The sequence below is a fragment of the Cydia amplana genome, chromosome 13 (assembly GCF_948474715.1).
Source record: "Cydia amplana chromosome 13, ilCydAmpl1.1, whole genome shotgun sequence".
NCBI classification, from domain to species: domain Eukaryota; kingdom Metazoa; phylum Arthropoda; class Insecta; order Lepidoptera; family Tortricidae; genus Cydia; species Cydia amplana.
Window position 1 is genome coordinate 2,965,600 of NC_086081.1, and position 13,196 is coordinate 2,978,795.

At 39.4% G+C, this 13,196-nt stretch overlaps 1 protein-coding gene across 3 annotated transcripts in view; it reads right to left on the reverse strand.

The window, feature by feature from the left end:
* Nucleotides 1-13,196, reverse strand: part of LOC134653330 (protein PALS1) — a 190,151-nt gene that overhangs the window by 166,463 nt on the left and 10,492 nt on the right. The window lies entirely within an intron of this gene.

The following is a 13,196-nucleotide window of genomic DNA, read 5'->3' on the forward strand; positions in this document are numbered from 1 at the left end:
ACAACTTACGTCATCGGGGGTGATAGTGACTACCCCCATAGGTTCGATGGACTCGCACTCACGCTCGATAACATTCATCCAACTCCCCTCGGTGTGTCCGACAGGCACCGACCAGATGCTACGCCAGAAGTCAGTCATGACAGTAGGATCCGGCGGCTGCGTGTCGGACTCACGAAGGTTGGTTTCCTCCCACTTTCGGTACACCTTCCTTTGGTCACTCTGGAAAAGACGATTCTGCTGGAATCGATCCACACGCTCTCTGTAGCGGCGAATACGGTTTGCCCATGCATAGACTTTCTGCTTTAGAAAGTCGATGCGCTCCGTAACGTTGGCCATGTAGTCGCGGGGCCTGATATCCGTCCCCGCGAACGCCTGGTTTACAAAGCGCATTACTCGGGGGCGATTGTTGCCCCCCCTGAAGCAGATCAGCTTTGCGATAAGAGTCCTAAAGGAGCTGATACGTCGCTCGATCCGTATTTGCCATGCGGGGGCACCTCCGGCGGTCCTAGGTGCACGTTCAGAGTCCGGAAACTTGACTCGTGCAACACGGCACGCCGCGATGGCTCCGCAATACATGATCGCGTGCGTATCATCTAAATCTTTACTAGTCCGCAAATATGGCTCTAGTAAAGCGTTTAGGGCTCCCATTAGCGCTAGATTGCGTCTATTCATAGGCAAACGTGGTAATCGTGGCCTAGTGTTGGGAGTGGAGCGATACTGCGTAATCGCCTCATCCAGAGTCCTCCTCAGTTGCTCATTGGCTGTACTACTCACACTCTGCGCGATCTCCTCCTCGTCGGCGTTGAGATCCAACCGCGGTGCCCCCGGTGCCCGGTCGGGTGCGGGCACCGGATTCGGCGACGTCGCGGGCGGGTCCCGCGCCGAGGTGGAGGCCGCGCAAGCAGAGAGAGCCTCCAGGCGAAGCCGATCAAGTGTCAAGTCATCCAACCGCTTTAGCCGCTGAATGACGCGCACCTGATCCGATAATCGCTGCTCCGACACGGTGATGGTGGGTTCAAGAGCCTGAAACAGAGGCAGTATTCTTGAACGATAGGCGGATAGCTGTGTTCCCCCCTCTGTAGCCCCATAATAGGCGCGCATGACATTCTCGTTCATTTGTCGAGTCCATCTCATGTGACGTTTAGCGTCGCATTTAGAGTTGGAAAGAGGTAGGAAGGAAATGAAAATGGAAAGAGGTAGGAAGGAAATGAAAGTTTAATTTAGAAAAGTTAATTAATATTAGGTATTTAAAATTACAATAAGTTAGCTAGGGCCGTGAGTTCTTATAACTGAGCCGGCAAGAATGAAATAATGAAATTATTATTATTATTATATTTTAGTAATAAATTTAACGACATCCTAGCCTAGTTGGTAGTGACACTGCCTATACGAAGCCGGGTTCGAATCCTGGTAAAGGCATTTCTTTGTGTGTTTATCACAAATAAGTCTTTGTTCCTGAGTAAGGTGTGGATGTTTTCTATGTATATATATGTACATAGGTATATATGGTGCCCAGTAATTAATGGATAACCTTCTAACCGTAACCACCGACAGGGCACCTTAGGCTGGTTCAGAAAATGCACTTAGCAGGTTATCCATTAATTACTGGGCACCCTGTATACAGTACGATTATTTCCACTTTGACACTCAGGACCTCTCGGTTTTACATAGAGTATGTACCTATATAAAAATCCTAGAATTTACAAGACTTACACAAAGTATTCAGGTCTATTTAAAAAAAAATCAGCTTTATTTATTTATGTAATATATATAATTAAACCTTAACCTAAGCATTAAAACTTCATTATTATTTTAAATAATACACATAGACTACAATCAACTTTTTATGGGAGTTGGTCTAGTTCTAGTATAAAATATAATATAGGTACCTAATTTTTTACGAAATATTTTAACAAAACTGTTACAAATTGTCTTTTCGATTGCGATGTTACCAGACAAACATCAATAAATTAACAAAAAAAAACTCTCTTTCATAATTGCATCAATAGTAAAACTTTAAACTGAAATAAATGTCATATTCTAAGAAAAGGTGACCAATGCCTCAAGGAAATATTTTCGGAAAATAATTTAATTTGTTCTAATACTTCTAATAATAATAAAACTGTCTAAGTATGGCTTAAAGTGGCGCGAGGAAAGGCTTTGCACTTCAAAAATTCAATTTCCATTGCATTTTATTCAGAAGAACCACAGAAGAACATTAAAAACTTCCGTTGCATTTCCTAGTGAGCATTCAACATCAGGAATTCGAGAAATGAAGAAGAAATTCGCCGAATGCGCTATGATTTTATTATTTGTGCACAATTGAACAGCTATAACCGCGAAAATCGACCTTCGCAAATTGCGGGCATTTTTCTCTGTCACTCTAATTACGCCTTCATTGGAGTAACAGAGAAAGATCCCCGCAATTTGCGAAAAACGGTTTTTGCGGTAGCCCCTCTGTATTACATCCGGAAAATGTTTTTTTCTAATTGGACCCAATTGCAGCTTACAGGGTATACCTAATTTACCTATCTTAAAATATAAGATAGGTAAATAAGGTATACCCTGTAAGCTGCAATTGAAATAAACACAACGGAAATAAATATTAAATCGGTAAGGGCCGCTTGCTCCTTGCACCATTCACTAACCCGGGGTTAACCGGGTAAACCTGGAGCTACCATGGTTACCAGTACCATTTGACACTGGGTTAAAGGTTTAACCCCGGTTAGTGGGATCATCCGAAAAAAAAACTTTCAATACATCCCGCTCACACTAATATACGAGTACGAGCGATCTCGCATCTGCACAGTAAGTTAAGCACACGCTAGCGAATATGTCAGTGTCAAACTTGTGGTAGCCGCACAGTTTGGTCCGACTATTTTTATGACCTATTTTATGGGCCATAACATTTTACCGAATCTCTCGCGCTGTCATTCTTCTAGTCTAGAAGAGACGTCGTTATAATCGCTAACATAGCCCGGGCAGTTCAAAGGAGACAACTAGTCTTATATAAAGACAATGTCACAGAATAAATAATAGTACTAGGTACAGAAGACTCACTCTCTAACAAAACGCGTCTGTTACGATCAGCACAGATATGGCCGCTAGGTGGCGACAGCGCCACGCGCGGCTTATGGCCACCAAAATTGCTGTGGAACGGATGTACTTTTAGCTACCTGTAGCAAAGCGACGAAATCGCGGAGTGAAACACGCCTGGCAATGTGCGGAAGACCAGCATTTAAAGAAAATTGTGGAGACCGAGGTGAGTTTTGACAGAGGAGAGTTGTGACATTGTCTGACTCGCATTGAGCTCGCATGAGTGCGCGTTTGTTAGAACTTGAACTAACAAACGCTATTGCGAGCTCGTTATTAGTTCATAGATTCCAAAGTATTTGTATGCGTACGTCAGACACAGTCAGAAAAGAAGAGATCACTCCTTCTGCTCTACCGAGCCCCTTCTAAGATTTGAGAATTTTAGGTGAATTTATCCAACGAGCTAAACAGGCCGAAAATTACGTATTGATAATATGAATCTGTGTTGAAAAAAAGACTTGCTCTATTTAATGGTTCCGTCACACAGGCGGTTTCCAGGCGGGGCGTGAGCGGGGCGTGAGGGTTTTATATGTAAAAGCGGCGCGCCCCGCTCACGGTCCGCCCGGAAAACGCGCCTGTGTGACGAAGCCTTTAAGGTTAAGCTAAAATATAGCCATCCATACTCGTGCAGCCAATGGGAATATACACTGCAAATTGTGTTACGAATGGTCTCATGGCAAATTTTATTTCTATTGTCACCACAGCACTCTCAAATTTCAACTTTATTTCGTACACGCAATGACGCTTTTAGATTCAACAGTTGAGTTACGATAAACGTTTCACACGGTGAGATTTTGTTTTGGCAGATCATTGAATTCGGGTAATGTTACGTTTTTGGAACTCATTTTGACCTAAATATTGAAAGAGAAGAATGGGAATAGGTATTAGGTACTTCACGTCGGACGTCGGAATCATCAAATTTTTTTGTCATCCGTCTTGCAAAAAAAATGTAGGTACATATACCTAACAAGCAGAAACGTCTGCGAACGATGCTATTAAGCTTAGAATAAATTTCAAAGTGGAAAAATTACTGTATTGGATGAGACTTGAACTCACGGCCTCTGGATCGATACTCCAGCGCTCTGCCATCTGAGCCACCAAGACCTCATCCATAGCCAGTAATGCACTTTTAAATTTACATATACCTAACTACAAATATACTCGTACTTAATGTATAGTTTAAGTCAAATAAGCTACTATATGGACTTAATTTAATGTCCTGCAGACCCAGTATTATTTTCCTTATCAAATTTGCAAATCTTTTAAAATAATATAATCAAGACTTTGAAAGACATCATTCTGAATGCTATAATTTCCTCATATCTCTATGATTCATGTAGATAAGTTATTGTATGTAAATACAATTATAATCCAGCACCACATCAATGGTTACCTCTGATTATTCCCATATGCAATTAACAATGTTATACCTAAAGTCTAAAGGAATAAGATGCATATTTCAACTTCAACCACACCTTTACAATGACGTTGCATCTTTCTTTAAAATTAACACAACAAATTAAACCTTATTGTTAAAATATTATAGTTCTTATTAGATTGGTAGGGGTGGTAGAACCAGTTTGCAAGTAATGAACGGGACAGACTAACATTTCATGTAAAGAGAGAATTGGACTAAAGGATTATTTCTTGAGCTAATGTGCTTTGTCATTGAAGTTGATTTCCACCTTATCATAAAATGTCCAATCAATATTTCTTCTCGATTTAAAAGGATAGTAGATCACGGCTTCTCCATCCAAACGTACCTAACTAGTCCCCATTTTGCAGTGCACACAAAAAACTATGAAGGAAAATATGACTGACCTATACATAGCACCTCTCATCCCGATACATATTTTCTTTTAATTTGTCATTTGTCTGTGTACGATTGCATAGAGAAAAAAATACATAGAGTGCTCACTCCATACATCAGTTTTAGTACCAAAAAGACTATTAGCATCTAGCATCGAGTAGCGGAACTACCTGTAGGTACTGCTACTTGACAATAGATGTAGCACCGACCGGAAAGTCTTATGCTGTTGAGATTAGACTTTCCGGTCGGTGCTACATCTATTGTCAAGTAGCAGTACTGATAGTTCCGCTACTCGATGCTAGATGTAGACACTGAAATTAATAGTCTGAACTGATGTATGGAGTGAGCACTCTTATCTTACTTATTTCTCTATGACGGTTGTCATTTTGGCTAGGGCACCCGGTTTCATCAGGCTATTGAGAAACGATCAGGTTTTTCTGTGAAGATTATCTATCATCATGAGTCACATTCAACGAGATTTAATAAATCATTTAATGAAAAAGCCCTTGGTTTACCAGGTCACGAAGACAACGTAAACGGCTCTTCAATTTGCACCATCAGATATAAATGGCGTCATTAGACACGCCAGGAATTATTGCAAGAACGCACCAGTGGGCTTTGCGCACTGTTAAAAGTATTACGCCCTACCTTTATATAACCTAGCGATTATTTAAAATATGCTATGTGTGAATTTCATACTTGTCTTCAAAACAATAGTTACAAAAAACACAATGTTGGGGGCGATCACTAGTATATACCTAGAACGAGCATCGATAATTGAGTTTATCCATAAAGGAAGTCCCTACCACTTGTTCTGTGGGTAGGGACTTCCCACAGAACAAGTTAGAATGGTGTGCAGGGTACGTGTCGCCGCGGGGTTTTGAGCAAACGCTCGCATGCTACTCGCCCGCGCTGACCAAAAACGAAGTAAACATTCCTTTTTGCGCCACAATAACCTTCAGATTAAGAAGCCAGACATCAAATCTGTCTAAAGGAGGCGTATCCATTCACCACGCACATAAGGCGCTAGTTAGTTTTTTTTTTTACTACCGTTGCGCGAGTGTTAGTAAATGTGGAGAGGAACGAGCGGCGACACCGGTTCCGATACTAACTGTGCGCGATAGCCATTCTAACCTGTTTAATATGTTCTGTGTCCCTACCTGTCAAGAAACTTTGCCCCACGGATTCCTGTCTGATTATCACTATAATATAACTTAAAGATAATATTCCATTGGTTGTGCTACTGCGGACCAGTACTAGATTTAATCGTATCACGCCTTCCTTGTATCTAATCCGGATATCGTTTTTATAACTACGTCAAAGGCAAAAGGAAGGTTTGTGACTTTAGCGCTCTATGTAAGGTACCTAAATGTGGGAATGACCATCACATAAAATTAAATGAAGAGAAGACAGTTACAGGACAATAACTCTAGCTACGTCAGACACAGTCAGAAAGAGATTCACTATCCTTCTATTCTATCAGCCTACAGGAGTATAGCCTCCTAAGGCCCAGGGTCCTACCTATAGTACACCTTCAGTTCGATGAAATTTAAACCATATTCAATTGGAACAGAGTTGTATTTCTGTTGTTACGTTAAATTTTCAAACAAATAAAAATCAACTCTGTTCCCCGCACTAGGTTCAAATTTCAGTGTCAAATTTTGGGTTTTGAATTGGAGGATAGGATAGGCCAAAAGGTATATTTTCGAGCGATGGCGCCATATATTTGGCCTATACTCGACTAGATGACGCTACCGTTTGATATTTAACAAATTTGACACATATTCAGTGAAAGAACAAGGATCAAATAATGGAGTTCTAAAAGTTTTAATCGTGCGTCGAAAGATGGCAGTAAATTTACTGCAAAGAGTAGAGAGCTTAGAGTTGTGTGGCAACTCTTACTAATACTCAACGAGACAATTCTAACAACTGCCAGCTCAATCGGAAATCGGGAAGTGGGTCAAATTTAGCTTTTGATAATTGAATTGTTTTTTATTTGTTTTAAATTAGAAACGAAATAAAACAAAAGTAACTCTGTTCCGTATAATAATGAGTTTATTGGAGTTGTACATTACGATACAAGTGCGAAAAATAAAAAATCGCAAAATACAGTCGGCCCTTTAAAGTTTCGACGTAGGTAGTCACATAATGTGCTAATTATCACACTAGTGCGGTAAAAAATTAGGACCGTGGGGCGCTACAGGTTATTATAGTACCGCCGACATCTGTACTGACATCCATAGTCTGTGGATCTAAGTTATTATGCGGTTATAATGATGTTATGGTTTTACTGATGCTTGGGCCCAAGGCTAACCGGTCTGGCGGATTCAGTTTTTATCGTTATACCTAACGAGATACACTCGTACATTTAGAAGTGATTCTTTTCTATAGGAATTATACAAACTGTAGCCGTACCATGAGTCACTGACAGTGTCAACACTAACATATAAGCTAACGTCTACGTAATGTACTTTGTGTACATCTCGCTCCCACTAATACGTTAACAGTTGACGTTTGACAGTTCAGTGAGGAAAGAGCAGAGGTAAATTTGATTGTCAACAGTAACTGACACTTAAAATTTAGAAAGTCGTACAGCGCCATCTCGTTTAGCTGTCAAATTCGAAGCACGAATTTTGTTAGACTTTTTAGAGTCTGTGCGGAGCGAGAAGAGTCGTGGAATATATGGAATACATTCGAGGACTCTTCTCTTTCCGAACAGACTCTACATCGTACATTACATTACACATAATCTTTACTTCAATGAAAATACTGTAAGTTACATAATCATAAGTTTTGTTTTAAAGATTAAAACTACTTTTAGCAGCTGCTTGTAAGCAGTTTCTCACGATTTGTTCAACAATAGGTATTTGATGAGACGACATTAACGGCCCAAATCGTTGTGCAATTAAATTGACAATTTGATGGTCCATTTACCTCAATAAAACCACGTCAGTGCCAATGATGCGCTTTAAAAAAAGAAAGCATTAAAAAACCGGCATTTTTCACAACACTCAGAAGGCTATCCTTGGACGCTGCAGTTCACTCACCTTTCACAGAATATGACCACTCAATCCACGCTCACAGTTACACTTATACACTGATAACACTACTAGTCAACTTGGAAACAACATCGATTGTTTAAACACTGATTTCGGGCAGCAAAACACGGGTTTTGTTGCCTAAATATGTTGGACGGAGTTTAAAAACACTGCGCGGTCGTACGGCGGCGACTGTTCTGAAACCTGTTTCCCTCTCTCTCGGTATTGCGGGTTGCCATGATTGTAGTTAATGTTCCATTTTTTTTGTTTGATGACGTCAATGTTGTTATTGAAGCGTTTTAAATGAACTTAAGTTTCTAATAAGATTCTTACTGGAATCGGTAACATATTTTTAGATATTTTTAACAATTCTGTGTTAAAAATTGCTTTAATGATACTTTACTTTAATGATAATATACCTAGGTACATATAACAATGTTTGGATATGACTCTACCATTTCACAAACATGCTCTCTAACATGCTGAGGTGAGACCATTTAGTGGCACTTAATCCTTTTATTCTCTGTTATATCTCTTGTTATCTCTTGTTATATATGTTACATCTGTTTCTAATTTGTGTTTGTGCTCACGAATAAAATTATTTATATTCTATTCATTTGAAATCGGTGATAGAGTCTGTGCGGAAAGAGAAGAGTCGTAGAATGTATTGGATACCATACATTTCACGACTCTTCTCTTTACACACAGACTCTAGCACATAGATAGATATAGCACTGAAGACGGTTGTTTTTAAGTTCTATACATTGAATGCTCATAGTGCATTCCGTTTAAAGTTTGCTTATTTTTTTATGTAAGTATTCCGCTCTTCCACCAAAATCCATATTCTAACAAGCTTTTAAATTTACTTTATACTAAAACATCAACCTGTTCCCTGAAAATAAATTGCCACCCTCACCCCAACTGACACGATTACCTAAGTCTAAAATAAATCGACATCACTGACCCAATAGGCTATATTTATCGCCCCCACATAACAACACTGAACATTATTAGCCCTTAGTCCCTTTTAATAAGGTCTATATTTTATCAATCAACTGTTTAAACGATGTTACACACTCTTAACAGAGGCGAACACCGAAGTTCGCAAATTGCGGGCATTTTTCTCTGTCACTCTAAATTTCTTTTATACCACATCGGTGGCAAACTAGCATACGGGCCGCCTCATGGTAAGCAGTCACCGTAGCCTATGGACGCCTGCAACTCCAGAGGTGTTACTCCTTAATTGGAGTAAAATATGACGATGCCCGCTATTTGCTAACTTCGGTGTTCGCGGTAGGCCCTCTGATCTTTGGTGGGCCTTATGTCTTTGCAATTGGGATTATAAATGATCAGTGAATGGGTACGATGCTTTAATGGTCCACTGTTACGTAATTTTGAGCACCCTAACCGTCAATTTATTTAATCGTACGTATTTTTGGAAAATTGGCATTTGGAGCGATACGCAAAACTCCAGTAAAAAAAGCGCGAGTTACAAAAAGAGACATTAAGTAAAGGTTCCGTCAGACAGGCGCGTTTTCCGGGCGGGGTGTTAGCGGGGCGCGCCGCCATTACATATAAAACGCTCACGCCCCGCCCGGAAAACGCGCCTGTGTGACGGAACCTTAAGATTTACCTCACTTAAATACTCCTTTTTGTAACTCCGAAGTAATAGTACATTACCTACCTAGGGAGGTGAATTCGTAAATGCTCCAGATCGCAGGTGTTTGTAGCCCGAACCGAAGGTGAGGGCCATAAATTTGCGATCTGGGGCTTTACGAATTACCGCCCGTGGTTTGTCTAAAGTTTTACGTCTTGCCTTGGCCAGGAAGTGAGATTTTCTTCTCGCGTAGCGTAACGACGTAAAATTCATTATTTATGGTAGGTATCCAAAAATGTGTCATTTACTCGACATTTTAATTAAGTATTAAATAGCATTTATAAACAACAACGTATAAAACTTCAACGGCAAAATGAAAACGGAACTTAATTTGGTTCAACGCGTCGTTAGCTTAGCTACCCACAATTTCCATTTCCCAATCTATGCTGTAATAAATGAAAATGCCTCTCAAAATGTCCCCAATCCGCGGGAGATTTCCAATTATAGCAACACCGTTTTAATATAACCTCAAAGGCTGTCATGTCCGAGCGAATACGTAGCCAGCGCGCTCAAACACGCGAACGGGCTGCACTACAACCTCAATTTACAGCGACATGGTTCCAGTAACGCCGTTACTCAACGACTTTAGAACTCTGTCGCATCGAGCTACATACGCCGTTTTGAAGGCGCAAAGACGGACGTGAAGTAACGTACAAATACTGACTTGGCACCGCTGCACTTGTTAAACCCCTTCACATTCCAATTTAGCTCTTACGCTGTTTGCTTAAAAGTTAGATTGGGTTTTGATGAGTGAAGAATTAAGTTGGTAATGTCAGAGGCATTCGGACTTACTTCATAATCCCATTATTTGCAAAGAACGGCTACAAATTGCAAGTAAGGAAACTGAATAGGATCGTAAAATTTAGTTTTACTTTCTTGGCGAAATTAGGGCAGTTTGAATTCGTTCTTTAAAGTTGGGGAATTGGAAACTTTGGGAAACTTTGGAAATTGGAAGCGGAAGACGTATGCGTGTTGTGCAATGTTTGAGAATCAGTTGTGTGTAAAATTTTATGCGTAAGTAGGAATTTATGACGTTTTTAAATTATTTCGTTCGCCTTCAACCTGTTTTTCACCTCCTTAAGCAAAAAACTTTTTTTAAAGCACACTTATTATTTATTACAAATAACTAAAAAATCAAACGAAGGGGCATAGTGGTGGATGTTAATACACGTCAATTGCGTAAAAATATTTTCTATAATATCGATATCTAGGGAGGAAAATGGGACTATGTTTGTATGGAGAAGCGGTCGACCAATTCGACCATTATCCTCTTCATCTTTAAAAAAAAATGTAGTGGAGCCAGGCGTGTCTCACTCCGCGATTTCGTCGCTTTGCTACAGGTACCTAAAAGTACATCCGTTCGGCCCCAATTTCGGAGAAAGCCATAAGCCGCGCGTGGCGCTGTCGCCACCTAGCGGCCATATCTGTGCTGATCGTAACAGACGCGTTTTGTTAGAGAGTGAGTCTTCTGTACTTATAGTACTATTATTTATTCTGTGGTGGAGGTCTACTTAAAGAATATTATTACGTCTTTCCAACCTCAAGGTGCTATAAGAAAAAAAATGCAAAAACTGTGTACACGCACCTCTGTAATTAGTCTAAAGTTAATTGAATCCAGTGTGTTACGACATTCCATCTCCATTTAAGTTAGATGCATGAAAGTATGTTAGCGTATGCTATAGACTTATATGTACGAATTAAGTACAAAAAACCGGCCAAGTGCGAGTCGGACTCGCGCACGGAGGGTTCCGCACCATCAACAAAAAATAGAGCAAAACAAGCAAAAAAAACGGTCACCCATCCAAGTACTGAGTACTGACCCGCCCGACGTTGCTTAACTTCGGTCAAAAATCACGTTTGTTGTATGGGAGCCCCACTTAAATCTTTATTTTATTCTGTTTTTAGTATTTGTTGTTATAGCGGCAACAGAAATACATCATCTGTGAAAATTTCAACTGTCTAGCTATAACGGTTCATGAGATACAGCCTGGTGACAGACGGACGGACGGACGGACGGACAGCGGAGTCTTAGTAATAGGGTCCCGTTTTTACCCTTTGGGTACGGAACCCTAAAAATACAATATAATACAATTTACATAGTTAATTTTCGTAAAACAAATTTAATGAATCAATTAAGTTAAGACTAATCACAGCTTCTTAACTGCGCTTAATTACGTACACATTTTTTAATTAGGTTTAAGTTGTATTATAGGATTTATAGGAATCTATAATATAGATAGATAGATATGTTATACTGTATAAAATACACACTAGCTTCCGCCTGCGACTTCGTCCGAGTGTAATGATGATGATGACTATTCCCCGGGCCTCAAATTATCACCATACCAAATTTCATCTAAATCGTTTTATCATTTAGCGATTCAAGCGTGAACAAGTAATAGACAGACAGATAGACAGAGTTGCTTTAGAATTAACAATATTAGTAGTAGGAATAACTCTTTAATAGTTAATTTCTATACAAGGGGGCAAAGTCGTTGTTTAACCGCTCGTGCTAATATCGATACCCGAGCAAGCGAAAGATTCCAAAATTGAACTTGAAATTGGTTCGAAAAATGGAATCTTAAGCGTTGCGAGGGTTTGAAAGCACTTAAACAATATTTGGCCCCGAGTGAAACACAAAATTAAACAAAATCAAACCAAATCACATCCAAATGAATGTTATTTTTAAATATTTATCATTCAAAATCATCATTTAAAAGTCAATTCTAGCAGCAAACATAAGAAAACCACTCAAAATTTGCATTTGATTACTTTGCCTCACATGTGAATAAAATGCAACTTTGCTATCAGTTTTTGAACAATCAAGAGAGCCTTTACCAGTTGGTGTGGTGAATATAAAATTTCTTTGTCATTTGAACAAACGAAATTGAAGGAGAAAGAAAATCGCTTAAAACAATTTTGAAATGGCCTAATAATTACATAAAGAATCAAATGGAGAAGTACAGTATATCATTACGAGTAATTACTAATAAGTATCTTTTCTTTTACCGTTACGTCGGTTTAAAAAAATAACACCTTCGATTAAATTATAGTGTCACACGTAAAGGTGTGATCACATTTAAGACTTACTTATACTCCTCATATGTACTCTCTTACAAGTCTTCTCATACTTTTCTGTATGTATGTAGGAGAGCCGGGGGCTTAATGTAACAGGGGTAAGTAGTAACGCTCAATTTTGACGGGGAATTAAAAACATTTTTTATTTTTTTGCTGAATGACTTTCTTATAACTCGACTCGAGGAATAACGTAAACACCGCCATTGCCCCGCCAGACATCGAAGCGAGTGGATGTGCATACGAGCTCTGTTTCGACCAGGTATTGAAAAAAATTACGGGGTAAGTTGTAACAACTCCCAGTTTTTCAAAAAGTGTCTGGTGTAAAAGATGCGTAAACATTTCAAATTATTTTGTAATCGGAATTAGTGCTTAGAGTACAAACCCTCATACTCAGAATCAATTTTATGATTACATATTTTAGACAATACAGGCCTTTTTCCTAAAACTGTTACAACAAGCCCCCCGCTCCCCTATGTATTGTTATTTTTTTTATGTGTAGGTGTATCTGTATAACCGTTAC